Source organism: Coptis chinensis, chromosome 6, assembly GCF_015680905.1.
Source record: "Coptis chinensis isolate HL-2020 chromosome 6, ASM1568090v1, whole genome shotgun sequence".
Taxonomy (NCBI): Eukaryota; Viridiplantae; Streptophyta; class Magnoliopsida; order Ranunculales; family Ranunculaceae; genus Coptis; species Coptis chinensis.
The window spans coordinates 18,339,060-18,366,360 of NC_141461.1; the positions used below are offsets into that span (position 1 = coordinate 18,339,060).

General features: G+C 37.1%; 1 pseudogene; it reads left to right on the forward strand.

Annotated features, from left to right (window-relative positions):
• Positions 1–295: 295 nt before the first annotated feature.
• LOC147491899 (protein DETOXIFICATION 14-like) lies at positions 296–9,308 on the forward strand (annotated as a pseudogene).
• Positions 9,309–27,301: the final 17,993 nt, after the last annotated feature.

Below are 27,301 nucleotides of genomic sequence, written 5' to 3' on the forward strand. Positions count from 1 at the left end.
AGGAGCGGGTGCGCCCTTGTCCAGGCATACACAAGCGCGGGTGCGCCTTACACGAGAGAAAGAAAAAAAAAACACTTTTTTTCTCTACATATTACATATTACATATTACAGTAATATATATTGCACTACTACGACAAAATAAGGATTTTCAGATGAGTCTTCACACACAAGTCTATTCAGCTGAGGAAGATTGACTCCGATGGTGTATCACGCCTACTGGTCTTCCTTCAGCTCGATCATCCCTCCTAAAGTAATGGCATGTGACCACTTTGCATTCATTTTTCAGCTACTTTATCTGTAAGGTGAAGTGAGGATAAAACATGCACTCGCGTTTTTTTTGCTCAGCTCAGTAAATAGGTTTTCATCGCTATAGTACTATGCTTCTCCATGAATTATTATTCCAGGAGCTGACATGGCATTTCATTTGGTAAACATAATGCCTGGAAGTACAAAGAGGTCCTGTTCAGGATTTCTCAAACGAGGTAACAACAGTATTTATGATTTCAACACATTGGAGAGAGAGAGCAAAAGAAAGAGAATTAATGGAAGAGGGGTGCTGCTGTTGAAGGATGTTCAGGAAGAGAAGAGCAATAATAATGTTTTAACATGGGATGTGTTCAAAGAGGAGGTGAAGAAGATTGGTTACATTGCAGGACCAATGGCGGCAGTAACCTTTCTCAATACTTGTTACAAGCTATCTCCATGATGATGGTTGGACATCTTGGTGAATTCTCTCTTTCTAGTACTGCCATTGCCACATCTCTTACCAATGTTACTGGCTTCAGTCTTCTTGTAAGCCTTTTTTTCGCAAGTCCATCCATATATTATCAGCTCTTTTGTATGTTACTAAAAATGACTATTTTTTTCCCCCCCATAGAACTAAAAATGACTATCTATGACTCATTCATGAGAACGATTTGAATTTGTTGATCATGTCACATCCCAAGATTGTTTTGTGCTAGATCCTCAAACTAAACAATGAAACTTATATATGTCCAATATTATTTTTTTGAATATTTGGTAATTACTTGCCAGACAAACACAAAGAGTTCACTAAAAAATACACACGAAACGTACACATAATTACTCAGAGTTGCTGCGTTTGGCTAAGCAGCTGATTTTGTAATGATATTCGATTAGAACTTAGAAGTCACTGCGAGTCACGATAATATTACCTCGATCATCTTGAGGGCGTGAGTCCTTGATGTGCTAACAGGTAATTAATTAAGCTATCTTTCAGAGATGCTCATGTGGATCACCACTTTTAACTTGAGCTGCCGCCCCTTTTACTTGAGCTGCACTTCACATTTATATGTACTAATTAAGTAATGCATATATTTAAGATATATGCTGTAATAAACTTAAAGATTAATTAAGCAGCATACGTTCCGGTAGTACCACATACGCACAGAACTTGGACTCATGCTATTGCATATATTTGGATCGATCTTGGTATTAATACAGGTACAACTAGCCTGAATTGTGCATAACTGCTAGAATGTTTTTGACGGCAAGCAGGAAGGAATGGCAAGTGAACTAGAAACACTTTGTGGTCAAGCTTATGGGGCGCGACAGTTTGAAAAACTTGGAAACTACACTTTCAGTGCAGTGATATCTCTCGTACTGCTTTGCCTCCCTCTGTCTGTTCTTTGGATCAATATGGGAAAACTATTGAGTCTTATAGAGTTATAGGCCATGACCCACTAATTTCTCTTGAAGCTGGCATATATGCAATGTGGTTGGTTCCTGCGCTATTTGCTTTTGCAGTACTACACAGGGGCCGCTCTGACCCATAGTCAGCATAGGCCACTGCCTAGCCCCACTTGTTGCACAAAATTAAGGGCCCCGAATTGGATCTTGCCCACTACATATTTGGCCCAATTAGCCCTCAAGCCCACCAACTAAGCCTCAACACAACAAAAACATAAAACACTTGTTGGGTTTTCTCAACTCGTTGGGGTTTTCTCACAAAAAGAAAAATCGACCAGTCGACCACTATAATTAGTTAGCTTGGCTGAAAATTGAAATAGGGCATTTACATAGACTGATACACCACTCATGCACTCACCGCATTGCTAGATATTTTCAAGGTATTATCTCAAATTCAAAATTACTTGAATTGTTTATTAAAAAAATATATTAAGTGTGTGAGTGATAACTGATAAAATATATTCTTTTTTTTTTTCCATAACATTCTTAGACTCTTAGTTGATTGGTTATTGTCATGAAGAATACTAGAAAGTATCTCTCTGGTAGTAATAAGAGAAAAAAGAAGTAGAGACTAGACCAACTCACTCAATCTCAGGTTGGAAGCATTCAAAAGATTTTTTCTAGCAATAGACAAGCAGAAAGTTCTAATGAAAATTTAGTCAATAACAAAAGTGAAGATATTGTACCTGGAGAACTTGATGATACAATGAATGTTGAACATGATGAGAGAGTAAATACTGAAACTGAAATGGAAGTAAATGTTGAACATGAAGAGTGGGTTGATGCTAAAAATATAGAGAGGGATGACGCTGAAAATGAAGGAGTTGATGCTGAAATTGAAGAGAGAATTGGTGTTGAAAATGAAGTTGAACATGATGATTTTCCGAACGAAGAAATCGATCAAGCTTTGAATGAGAATAAAGAATATGGTCCGATAAACTTATTTGATCCGGAGAATTGGAATAATATTGATCAGAAGTGCAAAGATTTATTGATTGAGAAAGGTCCAGTAAGATATGATGCTATTAAATTTCCTAGAAATGGTGAAGGCAGGCGTTTTTCCATTGTTCGGCATATGGATAGTGGTTTGAAGCAGGATAGAGATTGGCTTGTCTATTCACATTCGTTGGATAGGGTGTTTTGCTTTTGTTGCAAGTTGTTCAAGTAAAGTGCAAAGACCTCTCAACTAGATAGTGAAGGATGCTCTACATGGCACAACCTTAGTTGGAAGCTTAAAGATCATGAGAAAAGTGATGACCACAAAAGAATATGGAATACATGGTATGAATTGAAGAACATATTAAAAAGGAATGAAACAATTGATAAGAGTGTACAAGACCAAATAAATAAAGATAAAGAACATTGGAGGCAACTATTACTGAGGATACTTCCTGTTGTGAAAACTCTTGCTAAGAAGAATATAGCATTTTGTGGAAAAAATGAGAAGATTTATGAAGAAAACAATGGTATTTTTTTGGGTATTATTGAAATGATTGTGGAGTTTGATCCAATATTGCAAGAGCACATGCGACGTATTAAGAGTTCTGAAATTCCTTATCATTACCTTGGTCATAACATTCAGAATGAACTAATTGAAATGTTAGTAACCGAGGTTAAAAAAGTGATTCTTCATAAAATTTGAGAGGCAAAATACTTTTCAGTTATTTTTATTGCACTCCAGATGTAAGCCATGAAGAACAGATGTCGCTTATAATACGATGCGTAGATGTTTAGATGAATTCATTCGAGATTGAAGAGTTCTTTATAGAATTTATGAAGGTGGACAACACATCAGGGTTGGGACTCTTTAGTGCGTTGAAAGCTGTTTTGAGTACTCTTCAACTTGACATTGATGATGTAAGAGGACAAGGATATGACAACGGTTCTAATATGAAAGGCAAACACAAAGGTGTTCAAAAAAGATTACTCGAAATAAATCCTAGAGCTTTCTATACTCCATCTTATTGCCACAGCCTTAATCTTGCATTGTGTGATATGGCCAATTCTTGTTCCAAGGCTGTGTCTTTTTTTGGAGTGGTGCAACGTGTGTATATATTGTTTTCTTCTTCTACAAAGCGTTGGCAAGTTTTCAAAGACCATGTGAAAAAGGCTCCGAATCTTACTCTAAAGTCGTTGTCGCCAACACGTTGGGAAAGTCCGCGTGGACAGTGTTAGAGCTATTAGAAGTCAAGCTCGAGAGATAAGAGATGCTTTAATTCACTTGGCTGATACTAGTGATGATCCGAAGACAAAGAGTGAAGCTAAGTCCCTAGCCACATATGAAATTGAGAATTTTGAGTTCTTGGTCGACATGATAGTTTGGCACACTATACTGAGTGTTGTTAACTCTGTTAGCAAACTGATGCAAGCAGAAGATATGTAGATAGATGTTGCTATTAGTGAGCTTAAAAAGCTCATTTCTTTTTTTGAGAAGTATAGAGAAATTGGATTTGAAGAAGCCATGATGGAAGCTAAAGAAGTTGCCACTACTATGCAAATTGAACCTATTTTCCGTGAAAAATGTATAATTCGTAGAAAGAGACAATTTGATGAGAATGTCGATGAAGAGGTTCCACAGTCAGCTGAAGATTCCTTCAGAGTCAATTACGTCAGCTGAAGATTCCTTCAGAGTCAATTACTTCATTTTCACTGTAGATCAAGCTCTTTCTTCACTTAAGAGCAGGTTTGAACAATTTCAAGTATATGAGAAAACTTTTGGGGTTTTGTTTGATATAAAGAAGTTAAAGTCTACAAATAATAATAGTTTAAAGGCTTTTTGTGGCAACCTAGCAAAGTTTCTGAAACATGATGGCATCTCCGATATTGATGGGACAGAGTTACTTCTGGAATTGCAAATCTTGAGAGAAGTTTTACCAGATGACACAAAGAAGGCAGTTGATGTGCTAACTTATTTGAACTCGAGGGCTAGTTGCTTTCCAAATGCATGGGTTGTTTATAGAATTTTGTTGACTATACCGGTTACAGTTGCCTCTGCAGAGAGAAGCTTTTCTAAGTTGAAAATGATCAAGTCTTACCTTCGGTCAACCATGTCGCAAGAAAGACTAAATGGATTGGCTATGTTATCCATTGAAAAAGAGTTGGTAGAGAAGTTGGATTATACAAATGTAATTAGTGATTTTGCAGCTAAAATTGCGAGACGAGCAAGCATATTTTAGGTGATAATTTGCTTTTGTAAATAATTGGGCACTAGTTTTGTTTTACTTTAATTATCTTGCTAGTGGGTTAAGTTCCATGGTTTTTTTTCTTTGATTTTTCTTACTGTTTGAATTTTCTTTTGTTGTTTTTCAGGTTTGGGATGGAAGTGGTAATTTACCTGGGTCTTTCTGCAACTTGTATCTTGTATCCACTTAGTGTAGCAGGGTACATTCTACATTTCTCCACTTAGTTTCACTTTCTTGGAGCCACTACTCACTAACATAAATGCTCAAACAAATAGAAGGCACATTCTCCACCTAGTTTCACTTTTTTTTTTCCTTGTTTTGTAACTGAATTAGTTAAAATTTTCACTTTTATATATATGTATGTGCATTTGGCATAAATGTTTAAAGTAGACTTGTAGTAATTACAAATAAAAAAAAAATGGGTGTTTTTTTTTTTTGGGGAGACAAGTGCCCATTTTTAGGAGCTCGCCTAGGGCCACCCAAAACTCAGAGCCGGCCCTGGTACTAGAGCCACTAGTGAGTCACTTACAAGCTCAAAGTTTGATCCTTCCAATGCTCTCAAGTTCATGTTTAGTACTATGTATCCATGTTCCACTCAGTTGGGTCTTAATATATAAGTTAGGTTGAAGAGCAGTTGGAGCTGCATTGGCAATCGATATATCTTACTGATTGAAGGTGATCTTCTTGATATTGTACATCAAGTTTTCTTCTTCCTGTGAGAAAACCCGTGTCCCAGTGTCAATGGAAGCACTAAAAGCTATGGGCGAGTTCATATGGCTTGTAGTTCCCTCCAATATAATGATTTGGTAATACGCACATCCAGATTTTTGTTACTTTAAATCTGTATGTATATTTTTTTCACTGATGGTAATTGATCACATTGAATTATCTCTTGTTTTTTTCTTATCTAATGACCTGTTATTTTGATATGATATAGTCTCGAGTGGTGGTCGTTTGAGGTGGTAATATTGTTGTCTGGTATTTTTCCAAATCCACAGTTACAAACTTCAGTGCTCTCCATCTGGTAAACAACTTTTGATTTTAAGGCTTGGTTCCTGACTCTTTTACAACCTACATTGACATTTGACATATGACAAGATTATTGCACATATATATATACACACACACAAAGCCACGAAGGCATCATGTTAGAACTATTTGCTCCTTAGCTTGTTAAAAGTAGATGCTTCCGAGACAGTTGGCCACAACAGCCAAACAACCTTTTATTGGAACCTAGTGTATAACATACATTCTTAGGAAACCATAAAGCACGTCACTGAGATGTATCAAAACAAGAAGTAAAAGGGTTAACAATTATGTGCCCAGTAAGTCAGCTGGCATTGAGGAAGGCAGTCGATCAATAAAGGTACAAGTTCTACGAATTGAAAGAGAAGGCCACGAAGGAATAAGATGCAGTTCTCTAATCACTTTGGTCAGAAATCTTAGTCCGGAATTTGAAAACAAAAAAAACATAAATTTACTCTCAATTAGTTATATGTAATAGTGTAACCAAGCTTCGACCACAACCATAAATGAATATGGGGGGTGGTGTGTGTGTGTGTGTGTGTGTGGGTGTGTGTGTGTGTGGTGTGTGTGTGGGGTGGTCACACCTCCTGAGATTATAAAAGTTCTACTACCACATAACTAATTGGCTAGAAAAATCTTTAAATTATAAAAACTCGCACCCCCAAATTTTTTATAACTATAGTGAGAATATAATCAATAAAAAAAAATAGTATGAAAAAAATAATAATAAAAAACATTCCAATAAACCAACGTTTTTAATTTTTTTTTTACTTTTTTTTTGTCTTTACAAAATTATCATTTATTTTGAGTCCAATCAAAACCATTAAAGAGAGACAAATGTGTCTTTGAATGTTTGATGAGTTAATGAGACTAAAACAAATAACCAAAAGCCCAAAGTCCAACCGGTCAATTTTTATAATTCTAATCACCCATAACAAACCCGTAAGCTTTCCCTCAGACTGACCTAAAAACAAAACAAAAAATAAATTCATAAATGAGTTGCGGCGCAGCTAGCTTGTTGCATGTTTGTTCTAATTATATGTAAAACTCGTTATCATTATCAATAAAACTTCTATTTTAAAAAAAGAAACAAAACAAAATAAGGTAATTTTTACTTTCAATGTTAATATTTTATAGTTTTCTCCACATGATAGTAGAGTTATATAAACTTATATATAACTTTGTAGGAAGTTAACAATTTGTTGAATTATTGTAGACTTGTGGACTAGATTATGTAGATATATAGAATAATTATAGGGAGATAGGGTTTTAAGCCCGTTATAATTACTGGCTGACGTGGATGACATATTTTGCTCCTCTATCACGTGCATTTAAACAACAAAATAAAAGAAAAACAAATATATGTCAAATCCTCTTTATCTTCTTTACCATGGCTTCTATTTCTTTCACCTCTACAAGTCTGCGACTAGTCGATTACCATCAAAAGCACTTCATCATTCAATCTACAATGAGTATTGAGGGTACCTCTAATGTCTCAAAGTTTTCAATTTTAAAAAAAAAAAAAAATCAATCTCAATTAATTTATAGACAACCCGAACACAGCAAATGAATGAAAAATTGAGGAGTTTTTATATTAGTTATGTTAAAATAATATTCATGGCGGATGTTTATATTGATGAAAGTGTTGGGGGTTCAAATAGGGATAGATGTTTTCATTGTTTTGACTGTTTTAAGAGAGAGAGAAGAAGCAAATATTATTTTCTTTTTTTATAATTTAAATGGCACGTGAGTGAAAAGAGAGGGGAGAAAAAGTTGAGTTCCACATCACCGGTCACTAGAACGGGCTCAAAACCCTGTCTCCTTAGAATTATTGAGATATATATAGGCATAGTAGTATCAATTAATGGTTTAAGTGATTAGTAGTTAACTTCGTTAGTCCATATTAAATTCTTAGTAGTTAATGCACTATAGTTTTGTGAATTGAAATAAATGCATAATTTTGTTAATCTTTATTGTTTAGACTTTCTGACAAAAAAAAAAATGCATATTTGTGGGGTGGGGTGTAAACATAATCTGGCTCTGTCCCTAGCCACAACATAAGTTTTTGCCAGTTGTTCTTGACTTTTTATTTGCACAAAGTCCTCATTTTTATCTGTATTTACTATTTTTATAACTTTATGATCAATTGTTTACTTTTTTTTGGGGGTGGGTGAACAGCCTCGCAACTATTTCAATTCTTTACAACATACCATATGGTCTTGGTGCTGCCGTGCTGCAAGGTTGGCTTACAAATGCTCTCTAGTGCATATATGCTTTCATGTTTTAGCGACATATACTTGCACGTATTAATCTTGATTTATTTATACTTCGCCCTCTGTACTATGTAGTACTCGAGTCTCAAATGAATTGGGAGCTGGGAATCCAGAAGGAGCTCGTGTGGCTGTATATACTGTGATGTTTGTTGCTCTAATAGGAACGACTATTGTTAGTACTGCTCTTTTTGCAAGCCGCAACAGTCTGGGATATGCTTACAGTGATGAGAAGGAGGTGATCGATTATGTGACAGAAATGGTGCCTTTAGTTTGTCTATCAATTGTCTTTGACATTTACAAGGTGTTCTATCAGGTTAGATACAAGTTCTTTATTCTGTTCTATTCTTTGCTTCTCCCATGAATGGTTAGAGCCTTAGAGGGTTAATTAGCTCTATTGTTCAAGTGTTACTAGAGGAACTGGGTGGCAACATTTGGGTGCCTATGTCAACCTTGGATCCTTTTATCTTGTAGGAATCCCCATAGCTGTTTTGTTTAGTTTTTGTCTACATTTAGAAGGAAAGGGCCTCTGGATGGGAATACTGATTGATTCTATTGTTCAAACAACTTTACTTGCACTCATAACAAGTTCTATGAATTGGCAGCAACAAGTATCTGATCCAGTCTCACTGGGAAAATAATTACAGATCGACTTTCTAATCTCCTCATACTGCTTTGGTGTGATTCATCTGTTTTCGTTTAATAACTGGATTTGTATACCAATCTTCTAGGCAATCAGGGCCAAGGAAAGGACATTTGAAGCAAGCATATAATGGTTGCTGATATACCGCCCTCTTTTGGTGAGCCTATCTAAGTTTTAGGGTGGGCGGTAAGAGAAACAACGCATGTTAAGAGATGATACATGCATATAGCTAGGTTGCATACTTGCATTCTGTGGAAAATCAGTATTACCTACAAATTGGGATTTTAATGAGGTCTTCGGACTGTAAATTTTTCATAAACTTTGCAATCTTTTGGAAACCAATCAGGGAAGTATTATTCATAAAGATTCTGGATCTTGAGATGTAAAATTTCGGCAAAGCAAAAACAGAGCCTTAATTGTTGTTTTAGATGCTCAATACGGCTAAGTTTTCCCTACATTAGGGAGACCATCCCAAAACTAGCTATTACAATGAATGCTTCTCCTTATGTAGACTGTAGACTAGATTTTGGACCCGAGCATACGCTCGGAATCTATTAAATATTTTGTGTGTTGAAAAGGCTTTACAAAATGTCTCACACAATTTTTCGAATAAGAATATATTTTTATTGAAAATAAACCGAAATACGTTAATGACCAGCGATTATGGTGCATAAGTACTTGGAAACTAAGGGATCAAATTGAGATAGCCTCTTCACTTTGTGGTTTATAATATTAATCTGTAATTTTTAAATGAAATTATCTTAAACTCGATCTAGCTTGTATAATAGTTTTATTAGATTTATGGTGATTTAGTGGTAAATCATCACCGTTCGGCTTACGTACTAATGTGTACAAATCACTAAAATAGATTGATTGTTTCCATATCCTCAAAGAATACACTACTCCCACTTGAAAAGATTTATCACATGAATGTGTCCTACGAATGGGTGTCGTTATATTAAATTATTATAAAAAATATTAGCAACTATGCATAGCTATGAGATATAAAAATTATATTAATTACTCATTTAAATTTTTTGCACCACTCTCTATAAAAAGGAAGCATCAAACCTTGATAAAACTGATCGAATTCTTTTTATTGTTAGGTTTAATAATAGAAGTTTGATTGAAGTTTTGTGAGAACGTCCAATGTGGCGAAGATAACATTGTAGCTACTTGAATAGCAAGGCATTTGATATTAGCTTTTTACGACCACTTAGAGTTTAGAACTCTCTAAATTGAAGCAAAAAAAATCAAGGTTCCTTACTCACGATCTTCGTTGAGTAGAGTTAGAATAAGGATTCGAACTACCTAAAGTATAGAACAACTACAAATTGGATGTTACAATAAGGGAACTAAGGAGTAAGGTTATAATACTAGGTTTCTTCCTAACAAACATTAAAGCAAAACATTTAAGTTTGAAATCATGCACTTAAACAAAATACAAATTACTAAAAAGAAAGGTGGAGAGTTAATCCTCCTCATGTGAAACTATCATTAGTTGTTTATTTGAAAAGGTTTTGATTCTTCCTAGACTCATAGACAAGTCCCTAATGGAAAAATAGAATTGATCCCTAGCATGCATGGCTCACTTAAGAGCTCATACATGCTAGCAAGTGAAACCAAACAATGACTTATCTCTAAGCTCATTGTTTGATTTCTAACTAGACACTACACCAACTATCATTTTGGGATAGGATGTAGTGTTAGTTGTTCATCCTAAAAATCTACCAAACTCACAACTAATGTTTTTCCCTCACATGAGTTGGATTAACTCCCCAAAAGGGAAGTTAGCTCATGATCCTTGGGACAAGGACTTATGAACTAATAAAAACTCCAAAGAGAAAGAGAGAGAGAGAGAGAGAGGAAAATCCACAACCAAACTCACTTCTATATATTTCTTAGAAGAACAAGTGTTCCTCCATTAAAACTATTACAAGCTTTTTGCCAAATAAAAACTAAAACTTAACTTCTCCTTTTCACTAAGGAACTAAAATAATGCCATGTGAGGAAAATAAGTCAAGGGAGTAAATGGAGTATCCCCCACCTTTGTCTAATTTCTTCTCCATTTGAGAGAAATCTCATTTCCTCCCACGTGAATTAACAAACCACATTGATTCATTTTTATCTACCACATTAAAACAAAGTGACACCTTGCATTTTTCTCACTATTAACACCTAATCTAATTTATTACATGCAAGGTGTCAACTTTGCACCAATAATTTGTTATCTTTGTCTTGACATGCTCCATGATTGATTACTCATCCAATCTTGTGGCCCCAAGATAGTGGGTCCATGTGCGATCGATGGCGATCCGGTATTTTGGGCGCTTTTACAACTTCCCCTATCGTAGAGTTCATCGCCGATTGTCCGAAAGCAGCTCTCTTGTCGATTCGAGTCCCGGTTCGAGCGGTAGGAGCTTTGGAAGTTTGATGCTTCAACGTGGATTTGGAAGAATTCATATATACTGCGTTCCTCGCGGCTTTTTATTGCGAGTTTAACCAATATTTTCATGTTTATCGCAAATACCGCAAAAGTATGAAAACATATTTATTTCATGATTATTAAACACATAATGAACCAAATTTATATGTCTCAATGGGGCTTCATAATACACTTTTGGGTGCTTATCACACTACCCCCAAACAAAGACTTTGCTTGTCCTCAAGCAAAGAAGAGACACTAAAATAGATAAGTGGCCAAAATGTGTAGTCCTAAACTAATTCTCGTTTTAGCAGAGCGATTGCATTGACCATATGCAACAAGGCCTTAAACCACTAGGAATTCCCTAGTGGGCCGAGTTATAGCCTCGTGAGAGTTTTCCGTAAAAAGATACTCACAAACTTTATTTATACTACAACGACTCAAAGGATTTAAACTTGTTTCCTAAATTAATCTCGTGATATCCATACATCTCCTTAGCAGGGAACGAGGATTTATTTCTTTGAAACTCAAGTTAATATGTATTCAATAATTAAAACATCTACATATGATTATTCATGCATTGAACTTTTCATTGAAATATACTAGCGGTGGTTGTTTTCGATCCTTGGAGAGCATACCTAAATGGGTTCTCCCGAGGGTATGTGTTGAAACACATATTCACTCAAAATTTTTCCACTCGAGTTTTTGTTAACTCAAAGTAATGCGGTGGGCACACGTTTCCTTACATCTCAATGACGGTCGGAGGAGCCGATGTCAATCAATCACGCCTACTACTTATTATCACACCACCCTACTCCTAATTGAGCTAGAGGTCTTTATTAGGTATTGTGGGGCTTAGGTGATAGTGTACAAGAAAATGGAAATGGATAATCAAAATTTCACGAGTATGAGAGAATAGGGTCTTCATATATTTACACTAGAGAAATCCTTGTTTCCTTTCCTTCTTCTAACCGAAGTTTTTCCAACCTTGTTCTTAAGCCTCGGATACTAAGGATTTTTATTTATTTTTTTTTTTTTTTTATAAGGCTTAAGAACATGATTCTATTTTCCTTTTTAAAAGCAAGTAACCGAATTTATATTTGGGACAAGTCTTTCTCTTTATTCTTTCCACATTTCATCCTATTTTCATACTCATCACTTAGGTAGGTTCTTTTATTTGGTTTAATAGATGGGTAAGGAATTTTTGTGGTGAAAGTGAAAGGTTTGATGAAAGGTTCAAGTGGAGTGACTAGCGGTAATATTTGTAATGTAAGAATTTTTAGCTATGTCGATCCAAAGAAGGCCTAAATTCTCGCCTAGGTTTGGTGGTGATCAAGTAAGTAGATGCATAATTTCCTCTAATCGAAAACCCTACTCCTCGTGTCATCACACACAAATCACTCATATCAAGGCTTTTGGTTAGATTCTCACAGGATTTATAGTTTAAGTAACTAACCGTTGGTTCCGTAAACTTACCGCTATGTACAATCAATGATACTCAAGATACATGAATATTCATGAAAAGATGTATAAACTATTGCGACACATTATTATCTAAAGTTTTTAAAACAAATCCTAATTCGGATACTAATGTGAGATTTCTAGACAATTTTCATCATTGAAAAGGAAACAAGACTTTGTCACTAAGTACAATTATTAATATGAAAATAAAAACTATATATAGGCTACAAGATGCCTAATTTTTGCTATAGGTTTAAAGCACCCCCAAACGAATGATGCTTAGTCCTCGAAGGATCAATAATTAAAGGGAGAAAGTACCGAGAACCGCGGAGCAAAATTAGGGCTAGATTGTCGAAACGTAGAGGTTGGAGATCATAATATATTATTCGAAAAGAAGAACAAGAAAATGTTCAATAGCACACTAAACATAGCAGACACCTATATAATAAACCACAAAGATACCTAAACATGAAAAACAATAGCACACCAAACAAAAGGATTAGCTAGATATATGTACAATGGCAAACTCAAGTTTACCATCCCAGGGGCGGTGAAGTCCGGCGTCCTCTTTAAGGAAATGCATTTCCTTAGCATCGCGCCAATAGATAATAGTTCCGCCAAATTTCTGCCCATTCTTTGTCTCCGGATTCTCTCAAATTGGTCTTCATCTTTTCGTCCTTTGGGTAACATCAACATGCCTCGTGTATCGAAGGGGACGCTTCCATTGACGTAAACCTTAATGAGCTTAATGATTCCGCTTTTTGGGCACATGGAATCCACCTTGACCCTACCATGAAAAGTAGCCGCAAACCTGTGGGAAATGTGTCTTCATGATTCGCAAGCGGTGATCGTAAAGTATATATACTTATCCCGAAAAGTCGCGAGCTCGTTTCAGCCGAGACAACACAACCTAAAATGTTAAATAAAGCATGACCTCGAAGCTAGTGTAATCAATACAACGCGAAGCGTTCCTCATCGCGAGAGAGAAAAATGCCAATCTCCCATAATGTTTAGGAGTACAAATAACATGGCAGTCCCCATGTTCATGGTCATGCTTGCTAATGGAATGGTGATGTTTGCGCCATGGCACATGGCCATCTCCTTCTCGTTTGATCTCAAGACCATCACCATAAGAGTCGCCAAACGCTTTGCCACCGAAAAGGAACGGTAAGAATTATGAAAGATGTACCGCCAAGATGCAAAGCAGGTTCGTGATATGGAAGGTCCAAAGTTAGAGCAAGTTGTTGTTGAGAAAAGATATGAGGTGTGTCACCAACCTCGGATTGTGAATCCGTCTAAGTAGAAACCATGCGCATGGTTGAATGCCGGGTGTGTCATCCATATTAGTATAAAAGTATGCAAGCCAAACTAGGAGAATAAGTTGGTCAAAGGTTGAAGAATTAGGAAGACCACCCAATGTTTGTGATGTAATCATGGAAAAAGATGGCCATAGGCATCGAATCCATCATAGATCGAAAGGATTGCTCGGGGAATGAGTTTGGGAGGAACCATGGATGATGAAGATGCCGCGGTTTGATGAAGATGCCATGGTGGATGAAGTAATAAACTAGGTAACGGCAAAACTGGATGGAAAAATGAGTATGTAAGAAAATAGACCCTCCTCAGAAGACATGTTAAAATTATATTAGTCACAATGGAAATGATGACAATCCTACTAAGCATTTCATACAAAATAAAACAAAAGGATAAGATAAAATACATAGTACGACGGAAAAAACGTAATAACATATATGATTATATACTTATTGACTTAGTAATATCATGGATTCTGATATTGATCTAGGAGATGCATATTTTGCACCAGACTGTTTAGGTCTTCTATTTGTTGGCCGAAATGCATCTGAATGTCCCCTCGGCCGGGAGAGAGTACGCTTTGATTTTCCATTAGATGCGTGATTTTGCAAGGATTGAGAATGAGTTTCCAAGATCTCTTCCCCGCTCAACATCATGAGTTGCTTGACGATCTTGGAAATCCCGAAGAGTTGTGATGATGATATTTCGACGAAGTGTAGTTCCTCAAACCCCGATGAAGGAGTTTAATGCCGCCCATAGGATTAATAATATTCAAGATGGCATTTTCATCAAATAAATGGTGAGAATTTGACCTTGGGGTGTTCTCGCTTCATCTATCGAGTATTAGGGGTCCAAAACCAACAAAGTAGTCCGTTTGAAAGACCTTTATATATGCTCTTTGAAGGGGTGTCTCTCGAGAAATTCTTCGATAACCCCAACGATCATAATCGCGTAACCAAAGTGGGTAGAGTGAGCCGACCTTCTTGTTTTCTTGGTGATTACGTTCGGAGGTGTTGGATCATACAAAAGTCATCTCTCCGAAGTTTGCAAAATCCAAAGTAGGTGAAGTTTGAGGCTTTGTGACTTCAGATTGGTGTGATGTACCTAACACATTATGTCCCAACCAGTGGAGCACAACACGTTGATTCTGTTTCAAAGAGCGTTGAAGAACAATGTGATGTGTATTTTCGACGCCGCCATGAGATACTCGGTAGCTTCAAGAAAGTTTTTATGGAATCAAATGATGACTCTTGAAAAAGGGACTCCCCGTTATTTATTGGGATTTGAAGTATGTCGGAGATCATGTCCTTATTCAATTCCAAACGTTGTCCATAGCATTGAAGTAGAATCTTCCATCTTCATAACCGCTAAATTGGTAGAACATCAAAAACTAATTCTCGGGAATAACTAGTTTGCTTTGAATTATATAGAAGAAGAGGCGCCCACCCATTTTAATCGATTTCAAGTGTCAAAATAAGGAGAAAATCGGCCCTCTTCGAAAGATTTCGTGTAGTCTTTTCTACCGCTATCTTTCTTGGTTGAGCCATTATTGAGGGAAGGATAGTGAAAATTGTGTGAATAAGAATGGCTTAAAAAGAAGAGATTTATAGCCAACTGAGTCCAAGTGTAGTTAATGACCCATGTGATTATGAACAAAGATCATAGGGGATCCACAAGAAGTCTTTGTCATGTCGATATCCAAATATAATTAATGAGATTGTTTAATGTTTAGAAAATAATGGAGGAAAGTTTCACAGGGGGTAGTTAAACTTACACGTAATTTCAGAATTGATGATCATAACTTCAAGAATAGAATATGGATAGAATAATCGAAATGCATCCGTGACAAGTGTTATGTGTACCTTGTAGCGTCGTGATTTTCTCCGAACACCATGTGTATCCATTAATGATTTTGTTGAATTTTTGGATGGCCTTTCGTTGTTATGGTTTGCTTATTTATTTACTTATTATTATTATTATTATTATTATTATTATTATATATATATATATATATATATATATATATATATATATATATATATATATATATATATATATTTTATTTATTATTTTTATTGTTTTTTTTTTATAATTTTTATATATATATATATATATTAGAGACTAAAAGACAACTAATAGACACAACTAATTAATACTGAACTTCTCCATTTAATAACGTAACCCGCATTAAAAATGTGAGAATTATTTAACACACCATACTAATATACAAAATGAAAATCAGAAAAACAAGAAAAAAAAAAAACGGTTACATAGATCTAGTTATGTTTGCATCGTGTTATGCATGAGTGACAAGAGAATGATGATAAACACCTGCCATCACAATTAATGTGATAGCCCATTCGCGTTGCTCCTTTTCCCATCGCTTCTAGTTTATTCATTATTGTCAAGAAATTGAAAATTTGTGAAGAAGAAGTTGTGAAGATTGAGAGAAGGGAATGAGTGAAAGAGGAAAGGAGAGTCAGATTTATAACTTGGTTTTCGACCGTTGGGCATGTGACCGTTTGGATCATCCGTTGGGTTCGACCGTTGGGCTTGTGAGAGTAGGCCCAATGAATCAAGGAGCAAACTCATATTTTTGAAAGTACTATATTAAAGATAACATAAATAATTTCTCATTTAAACCGCTCGGAGATACAAAATTATGAGAAATCAACCGATATATAATAATTTAGCACTAAAAAATAAAAATGCGATGCATTAGGGAAATAAATGACATAGTCATTTTTAAACCAAAGAAAATAAACAACTACTGGGAATCCTCCGGGTTAGCAGAAGATGAACCCGGGTTTCTACGTCTTCGCCACCATTTAACTTCAGCCGAAGTTGATGGCAGAATGTGGCCTATAGATCGAGAGTAACCGATCTTGAATTGCTGCCGATTAGCCATCATCATTTCTCGAATTGGCCTTGGCGATTTCTCATTTCTTGCTGGAATTCATTCGGGAAGTAATCATCTCTTCCTCGGCGAAGAAACATCCGCGATACTAGAATTCATGTTCCTCAAGGCATCCATAGGAGTATTTATTCGGGCGCGATGGTATCTTCGTTAAAACGATCCGGTGGTGCGGCGGAGGAGGAGGTACGTTATCATGCTCAATGTCATCTCTAGCTACCTCTTGGGTCCCAATGGTCCAAAACACAAGTCTCAAAAATTCCAAAATTCTCGAAAGCCCTTGTTTCAATGAAAGGCGTGTGATCGAACCCTAAATTAAGCATAAGCCGAAAGTAACAAGTACAAACAAGAGGAGCCGAATTCGTTTGACGCGGGTCGAAGAATATGGCCAAGGAAATGGACCATGAAAGTGTGCTTCCTCTCGTAGGATCCACAGCAGGTGCAAGAAAGTCTTGTTCACGCCGACGCCTTTGAAGTTCCAATGACGTTGTCGCCAACCATTGAGTGACGGCTAATTGGTTACGCCTCGAGCGAACGCCGGTAACGCCAGATTCGAGCGATGTTGTACTCCCCTCGAGAAGCGTGTCAAACATCAAATCCCTCGTGGTCGGATACTCGACAATAACAGGGTCGGGCTATCCGAAAGTTAATCGAATCGCGCTGTATTCAAATCAACTCCGGCCATTGAGTTCACGCTCCATCCCATCCGCCGTAATCCAAAATTCGCCACCCCGAAACCTCCATTGTTATAAAATTTCAACACCAAATCTTCGGAATATTGAGCTGGGATTCGATGCAAAAGATATTCCCACTCTCTACTTTCAATTTCCTCATCAAAAAATGGGTGAAACATCTCGGAATTATATAGATTTTTGAAATTTCTCTCGACTGTAATTCGTCTTCGGCCGCCGCCAGTAGCGGTTTAAATTGAATTTTGATAGTGCAAATAGTAAGAGGAGGTGGAGGAGGTGCTGCTGGAGGAAGGGGGTGGACGCGTGGGTGCCCCGCGCGTGGTCTTTGTACCCGGATCTTGGGTGTTTGGGTCGGGTCAAAATTTTGGCCCAAGTACAAATGAATTACAGAAATTCCTCTTATGTCCCAAAAAGTTCCGAAATTTCAAACGTGGAAATTTGATTCGTTTCAACTCCGAATTTAACGGATGAGATATTAAAACGATCAGTATTAAAAATGCCATCCACTAGAATATGAAAAATCACATTCAAACATCATTTTTTTTTTTTTTTTTTTTTTTTTTTTTAACAATCTTTGGTTTTTATTTATTTATCCTTTATATACAAATGTACAAGTCGAGAAGAACGTGTCAACAACACCGAAATCCAAATAAAACAACACATCACAAACAAATTTTAACTTCGGGCAACTTTCATGTCGGCTCGGGTGAACCCAATCCACCCGATGTGGTTTATCCTTTATGTTTTGGGGGCCTAGGGTTTAGGGATCGGTACCATCCTTGACCAATGTGCAATGGTCTAATAATAATATTACCCTTAGTACATATGGTATAGCCTCAAACCGCCCAAACAGTCACATAGAAAACTGAATGGGGTTGGTTTGGGGAATCCATTGCCCGCATTTAACTATGAAATATTCGATGGTGCATATCGACTCTCTTTGGGCACCATCTTTGGGTGCTAATAAAACAAAAGCGGTATATACATGTTGAGTCTTTTAACGCCGATCCTCAAGACGAATGTGAGTCTTTTAACGCCGATCCTCAAGACTAATGTGAGTCTTTTAACGCCGATCCTCAAGCGAATCCCAACCCGTGGGAGCAACGGACGACGGCGAAGTTTATCCCTGTTGAAGCCGGTGTCGACAATAATATACCTTATACCGCTCATCTCGGATAAAAGATCAAGACTGGACGTAAAGGAGTTTGACATTCATACACCACCCCATCCTTTTAAACTTCGTAACTTCGAGCAAAAAGTACTACGACCATTACCAATTCGAGATGGGTGAGATTTGGACCAAATGATGAGTTGGAGTTAGCGAGGAGGAAGAGAATAGAAAAAGGAAAGAAAGAAGGAGTTGAAATTTTTGGTACCCATTGTTTTCCGAGGCACATTTGCTCGATTATCGAAGACATTTATACTCAGCTGAATTAGAGTTTTTGTGGACTAAGGTTCCGCTTGCTTTGCAACCACACACTCTAGGGAATTTTAGAAAAGAAAATAGAAGAGGGGGCTACCCTAATGGCATTCTTTTTCCTGTTTAAATACATGGAAAGAAGTACACCAAATAATCTATTAGTCTCCGGTAGATTGGATCATTGAGAAGAGTCTCTTCGACATCTGGAGAGCGCAACTCATGATAATGTTTAAGGCGCTATGGCCATTTACTTGGAATTCGCTACCATCATTTACGTTTTTCACAGAGATAGCCCCATAAGGGGTGACAGCAGAGACAGTGAAAGGACCAGACCATCGAGTTTTTAATTTTCCTGGAAAAATGTGTAATCTTGAGTTGTACATCAAAACTTTTTGACCGATTTTGAACTCTTTTCGCAATATGTGCTTGTCATGCACTCTTTTCATGTTGGCTTTATAGGATTTCGAGAGATCATAGGCATCACTCGAATTTCCTCAAGCTCATTTAACCGCAATTTTTCTTTTTTCCCGCCCCACGTTAGTGTTATAATTGAGGCTTTTTATGGCCCATAGGCACGGTGCTCAAGTTCAACCGCAGATGACAAGGTTTTCCAAAAATGAGGCGATACGGAGACATCCCTATAGGTGTCTTAAAAGTCATTCAGATGCCCACAAGGCATCGATAATCGTAGAGACCAGATCTTTCCTAGATGGATTGACGTTTTTTCCAAAATGGATTTTATTTCTCGATTAGAGACTTCTACTTGACCATCGGTTTGAGGATGATAATGGAGTTGCCACTTTGTGCGCGTGACTCCATATTTCTTTACTAATGATTCAAAATTTTATTGCGTAAATGTTTTCCCCATCACTAATTATAGCTTTTGGAACACCAAATCGAGAGAAAATATTTTCTTTTACAAACAAAACTACCGCTTTTATGATCGTTAGCACACGACATGCCAATGCCTCAATCCATTTTGACACATAGTCAACTCGCTACAAGTATGTATAGGAAGCCATGAGAATTTGGAAATGGACCCATGAAGTCGATGCCCCATACATCAAAGATTTCCACAATTAGAATGGGATTTAAGGGCATCATATTGCGTTGAGTAATGCGACCTAACGGCGGGCAACGATTGCATGCTTTGCAATGCTCATGTGCATCTCTAAACAAGTGTTGGCCAATAAAAACCACATTGTAGAACCTTGGCCGCAATTTTCTTACCACTAAAATGACCACCACAAGATTGTTCATGGCGTAAGGATAACACATCGTTGTGTTCCTACCGGGAATGCAACGGCGGATTAGTTGGTCCGAACAATACTTGAAGAGGTAGGGATCATCCCGTAAATAGAATTTCACAGTGGATAAAACTTTTTCCCGGTCATTACGGAGACCAAGATAAAGGAACTTCCTCGGTAACTAAGTAATTTACTATGTCCAAGGCGTACCAAGGGGACGAAAAAATAGAGTACAAGTGTTCATCCGAAAGGAATCACGATAGGATCGGTATCGGCGATCAACATCACTTACAAGTCTTGATAAATGGTCCGCAACCACATTTTCGCTACCTTTTTATCTCTAATTTCGAGAGTAAACTCTTGCAAAAGGAGAATCCATCGGATCAACCTTTGTTTTGCATCTTTTTCGCTAATAGATAACGGCGCCGCATGGTCGGTGTAGACAATAGTTGGAGAACCCACTAGGTAAGGATCTAAACTTATCTAACGCCAGATACAACAAAGAAACTCTTTCTCGGTGGTGGTATAGTTACGTTGAGCTTCATTAAGGGTTTTACTTGCATAGTAAATGACAACCGGCTTATCTTCGGCGTTATTCTAGTACAGCCCAATAGCATAGTCGCTGCGCCACACATTAATTCAAAAGGTTTAGACCAATCGTGGTTGAATTATAGGAGCGTAGTTAATGCGGTTTTAATACCTCAAAGGCTTGTTTGCAACTGAAATTGAAATCAAAAGCCGCATCTTTAAGCAGGAGATTGGTTAAAGGTCTAGCAACCTTTGAGAAATCTTGAATAAATCTCCTATAGAAACCTCAAGGCGGTCCTAAGAATGTGAATGTCTCAACAGTTTTGGTATAGGAAGTGAAGCAATTTTTTCTATCTTAGCTTTGTCTACTTCGACCTCGTCCTTTGAAACGATATGTCCTAAAACTATTCCTTTAGTAACCATGAAATGACATTTTTCCCAATTAAGAACAAGGTTTTTCTCTTCACAACGTGTAAATACTTTTTCAAGATTTGATAAACAGCCTATCGAAAGAATCTCCATAAATTGAGAAGTCGCCCATGAATACCTCCATAAACCGTTCAACCATATCATCTGAAAATATGAAGCATGCAGCGTTGAAAGTACCGTGTGCATTGCAAAGGCCGAAAAGGCATTCGCCTATATGCAAATGTTCCAAATGGACAATTGAACGTTGTTTTTCTTGATCGCCAGGATCTATGACTATCCGAAAATAACCCTGAATAACCATCAAGAAAACAGTAATAGGCATGACCGGCTAAACGCTCGAAAGCATCCGATCGATGAATGGAAGTGGAAAGTGATCCTTACGAGTGCGGCATTAAGTTTGCGATAGTCAATGCATATTCGCCATTTTATCGATACGAAATGGAAATGCATTCATCTTTATCATTTCAAGCACAACTATAATGCCGATTTCTTTGGAACTACGCGGCGTGACTCACCCAAACACTATCGAGATAGGGTAAATAATACCGTGATCTAGTAATTTTAACACTTCTTCTCGCATTACCACATCTTTCATGGTAGGGTTTAGGCGACGCTTGCGTGGTTCACGCTGACGCCTTAGCATTTTCTTCCGTGTATCGCGATGGGTGCACACATTAGGTTCAATGCCTTTAATGTCATCGAGGGACCATCCAATAGCGAACGATGTTGTTGAATGACATTAATTAAACGAGCTTCCCCGATCGCCGTTAATTGTGGAAGAAATAATAACGGGTGACGACCATCAAAGATCAAGTCAGACATATTTTAATTCGAAGGAAGTGGTTTTAATTCGGGGGGTGGAGTGGGTATTAAAGATTCTTGAGGAAGGTCATCATCCATGTAGTATACAGAGGGATGATCATCCAAGTTACTAGACATCACCGTTGTAGGTCAATTAATGGTAATCGACTCTAATAACTCATTTACTTCGCTTTGTATAATCATCGCCCTCAAACTCGTGAGTCGCTAAAGGAAAGAAATTGGTACACTTCATCCTCGTGAAAAGAGTTTGAGAAATACTCTTCGGAATGTCATTAATCCCGTTAACCTCACCATCAATGTCAGGCTCTGGAAGTTGTTTCATCAACTTGAACACATTCACCTCGACCGAAAGATTTCCGAAGGACATGGTCATGGAACCATCTCGACAATTAATAAGAGCATTAGCAGTGGCAAGGAACGGACGTCCTAAGATGATAGGAATGGAATCACATGCAACCTCTGTATCCAAAATAACAAAGTCTACAGGATAGAAGAAATCTTGGACTTTTACAAGGACGTTTTCCACAATTCCTTTTGGATACTTTATGGAACGATCTGCTAACTGTAGAGTCATGGTGGTAGGTTTAAGTTCATGAAGACCTAGTTGTTTAAATAAATAATATGGAAGTAAGTTCACACTAGCTCCTAGGTCTAGTAGAGCAGTAGCCGTGTATTTGTCACCTAAGGTGCATGGAACCGTTGGTCTACCAGGGTCCTTGTATTTTACTATACCATTATGTTCTGTAATGGAGGGAAATTGTTCAGTGAGGAACGCTTGTTGAGGAACGTTAGTTCTTCTTTTTGTGGTACACATATCTTTCAGAAATTTTGCATGTTTTGGTAATAATTTTAAGGCATCGAGAAAAGGTAAGTTTATTGTTAAATTTTGAAAAGTCTCTAATTTCAAAGCAAAATTGTCATCAGGTTTATTCTTTGCTAAAGCGGTTGGAAACGGTGCCTTATGTCGAAATTTAGCGAAGGGGTCTACTTGCTTGTTTCCTACATTCGAGGTGTTGACTTTGTTGTATCGGGGAATCTTCCGTAGGTTCATTATTAGAACTAGAATCCTTGGAACCTTCTTTTTCTTTTGTTGATCATCCGCATAACGATGATCCGATTGTCTACGCTTTTTCCAGATCGTAAAGTAGTGATTGCATGCACCTCACCTTGGTTGGTTCAGGCTTGGACCGAGGGGGCATTAGTGAGTTCAAAGGTCGCGGTTTGCTTTGGTTTAGGGTTTGGAACCGCCAGCAGTGAAACACGCCTTTTCTCGACTCTTTTCTTTGGCCATTCTTTGAAGTGATTGTTGGATAGGCGTTAAAATTTGAGACCGTTGGTTCATGTAAGCCAAGAAAGTCTCATTTGTTCTATCCGTAATGGTTGGCGCAGTCAGGCAAACGTGGTAGTAGTTCTCGATTATTGCTTAGAAGTTGTTGATTATAGTTGGGATTTGGATTAGCCGAACAAGGCGCGGTTGGTCCGATAATTAGCATTGGAATTATTTTGAAATTGACCTTGTTGGTATTGTTGATTATTTCCTTGGCGGTATGGAATAAAATTATTGGTAGGTCGAACAAGTGGATTATAAACCGTGAGGAGCCCCCATTTGTTGGTTATTTTGACGCCAAGTTTAAATTCGGATGTTGTCTCCATGGTGCATCGGGAATGTTGAATGCACATGCCTCCTCTGCTTGTTGAGTAGGGGAAACATATAACAAGGGACAATACGCATCAGGATGATCAGGACTAAGACAAAGGACACAAGGAGCGATGTCAACGTTCATGACTGGTTTTGGTAGTTGATCGTTTACTTGAACTGCAAGGGCATCTACTTTTTTAGTTAGGGATTCTATCAAAATTTTTATTTCAGGATCGGGTTTTACCTCAAAAATAGATGTGGCTTTTGTAACAGTATCCTTTGATGATCTAGACGGCTCAGTGTTACCCCAGTGTGTACCTTTTTTCGCTTGTTTTTCAAGAAAAGTATAAGCTTCGAAATCTCCTTTGTCCATGAAGCAACCTCCGCTCATTATATCAAGAGTTTCTTTTGATGATCGATAGACCATTAAACGAATGAACGAACAAGGACGGCTTTTTCTAGTTGGTGGTGAGGACATTCTAACGTAAGATCAAGAAAACGACTCCATGCTTCCGTGAAAGGATTCATGAGGATTTTGACGGAAGAATTGAATTTTCTGAAGCATTTCAGTTGTTTTCTTCTAAAGTGTAAAACGGAAGCATAAAAGCTTGAACTAGTTTATTCCATGTGTCTATGGATTGTGATTGTTGTCCTGCTAGCCAGATTGATGCTTTTTCCGCTAAAGTGAATGGAAACAGCCGAAGCAAGAGTTGTTCCTTAGAGACTGCTGGATGATGAAATGTTGTTGCCACTTGTTGAAGTCTACGAAGATGATTGTACGGTTTTTCGTGCTCCAAACCATGATATATTGGTAACAAACTGAAGACGTTTGGTGGGATACGAAAATCACCGACAATGTCCTCAAGTTTAATGCAGGAAGAAGGTCCTTCCCCAGAATGCAAAGATAGAAGTCCGAGAGGCTTCTCTGGCAAGTGGAGGATCGTCGGCCATAATGACCTCAAGTTGATGGCGAAGGATTGTGATGAAGGTAATTAGCAGAAGAAGGACAATTTTTATGTGAGAACTTACGCAATTGCTTATCGTAATTTTTTCGACGATAGGTTTGTTCAATTTCTTTAGTGGAACCAGACCTTAATCTCATGCAAGCATAAAATTAGATCTAACTTACGTAAGGAATTATGAGGACTCGAATTTTATTATTATCTTAAGCATTAGGGTTGAACAACATATGCCTAAGCCGCCGCTAACGAAGTTGAAGCTAGGAATATGTGTGCATAAACCAAACCAGTCACAAGATAGATATGAGGGAGGATTTCCGTGCAAGCACGGTTCTAATTAAGTAACCTCAATCTTTCAAGTTTCCTAGACACCATTGGAATATGATTAAGATTTATGGAATTAAAATTTATGCAAAGGTGGTATTAATTTTAATTTAATTTAATTTTTTTTTTTTTTTAATTTATGCAAGGTTTAAAATACAAACATACAAATACGATCTACTCATACAATACTAGGTGCAAGAGCATGTGAAGGTACTCTACCATAATAATTATAGCTATACCTAATAGGCAAGCTTGTGTCATCGATAAATATTTTCATACGTACAGGCAAATATACATCAGTAATACGTATATGTACGCTAATTTGTAAATCGATATTACGTAAATGTATATCAACAGTAACAGGTGAATTTGAATCACTCATACGTATCTAAATACCTTAGCATACGAATACAGTATACATACGCAGAATAGATGACAAAACTAAACATGCAAAGTATTATACCCAAACTAAAATACGACTCTTGTATTGCATAATAAATCGATTTCGACAATACTCATTGAGATCAAGAATGTCCCATAGAGAGCAAAATTTTACCCGTAGGTTTAGAAACAACTTACCCAACTAAGATTTTAACCCTCGCTTGGAATGTTCTCCCTCTTTCTTGACAAAATCGACATATTAGACAATACCGTGTACGTATACGTAGAGAAATATCAAACATTTAACAAGCAACATTTATACGTAGAAAGACATATACCCATGCAATACAATACCATTAATATGTAAATATACATTCATATGCAATTCATGTCCGTGTAATCGTATATAAATATTTACCGGTATACGAATTTGATTCATGCATAATTCAAGGCTAAAGCTTAAATAATAATCCATAAATTTTTCCTAATACTATATACATGGCATTCATGCAGAAAAAACATACTAATAATAATATAAATAAATTACAATAATATCAAATTTGGAACCTGTAGCTTCCCGCGTTTTCGCCAAAGATATGAAACAGACGTTTCGATTCGTCGACGCGATTAATCCCAAAGGATTATCGAATTTTTCCGGTACTGGACCAAATATTTAGGCCCGAGGACGCGGGTCCCACTCACAAGACGCTGACTCCACCTGTAAGACGCTGGTCTTTTTTTCGGAATGACTTTGAATTTTCACGTAAGTCTTAGAATTTGCTGAAATGATGTTTCCGGGCCCTAACTTTTGGTACCGAAAGTGGACTAAAAATTTTTGGATTACAGTCAATCATGAGGCAAAAATAAAAAAAAAATGAAGAAAAACGTAATATCTAACTAGAAGGAAAGAAAGAAAGAGAATGGGGTTCCCCTTGATGCAACTTTCGCTTTGTAGCCCAAGTTCTATTGTTTTTAGAACAAAGAAATGCCATTTGATATTAGCTTTTACGACCACTTAGAGTTTAGAACTCTCTAAATTGAAGCAAAAGAAATCAAGGTTCCTTACTCACGATCTTCGTGAAAGTAGAGTTAGAATAAGGATTGAACTACCTAAAGTATAGAACAACTACAAATTGGATGTTACAATAAGGGAACTAAGGAGTAAGGTTATAATACTAGGTTTCTTCCTAACAAACATTAAAGCAAAACATTTAAGTTTGAAATCATGCACTTAAACAAAATACAAATTACTAAAAGAAAGGTGGAGAGTTAATCCTCCTCATGTGAAACTATCATTAGTTGTTTATTTGAAAAAGGTTTTGATTCTTCCTAGACTCATAGACAAGTCCCTAATGGAAAAATAGAATTGATCCCTAGCATGCATGGCTCACTTAAGAGCTCATACATGCTAGCAAGTGAAACCAAACAATGACTTATCTCTAAGCTCATTGTTTGATTTCTAACTAGACACTACACCAACTATCATTTTGGGATAGGATGTAGTGTTAGTTGTTCATCCTAAAAACCTACCAAACTCACAACCAATGTTTTTCCCTCACATGAGTTGGATTAACTCCCCAAAAGGGAAGTTAGCTCATGATCCTTGGGACAAGGACTTATGAACTAATAAAAACTCCAAAGAGAAAGAGAGAGAGAGAGAGAGAGGGAGAGAGAGGAAAATCCACAACCAAACTCACTTCTATATATTTCTTAGAAGAACAAGTGTTCCTCCATTAAAACTATTACAAGCTTTTTGCCAAATAAAAACTAAAACTTAACTTCTCCTTTTCACTAAGGAACTAAAATAATGTCATGTGAGGAAAATAAGTCAAGGGAGTAAATGGAATATCCCCCACCTTTGTCTAATTTCTTCTCCATTTGAGAGAAATCTCATTTCCTCCCACGTGAATTAACA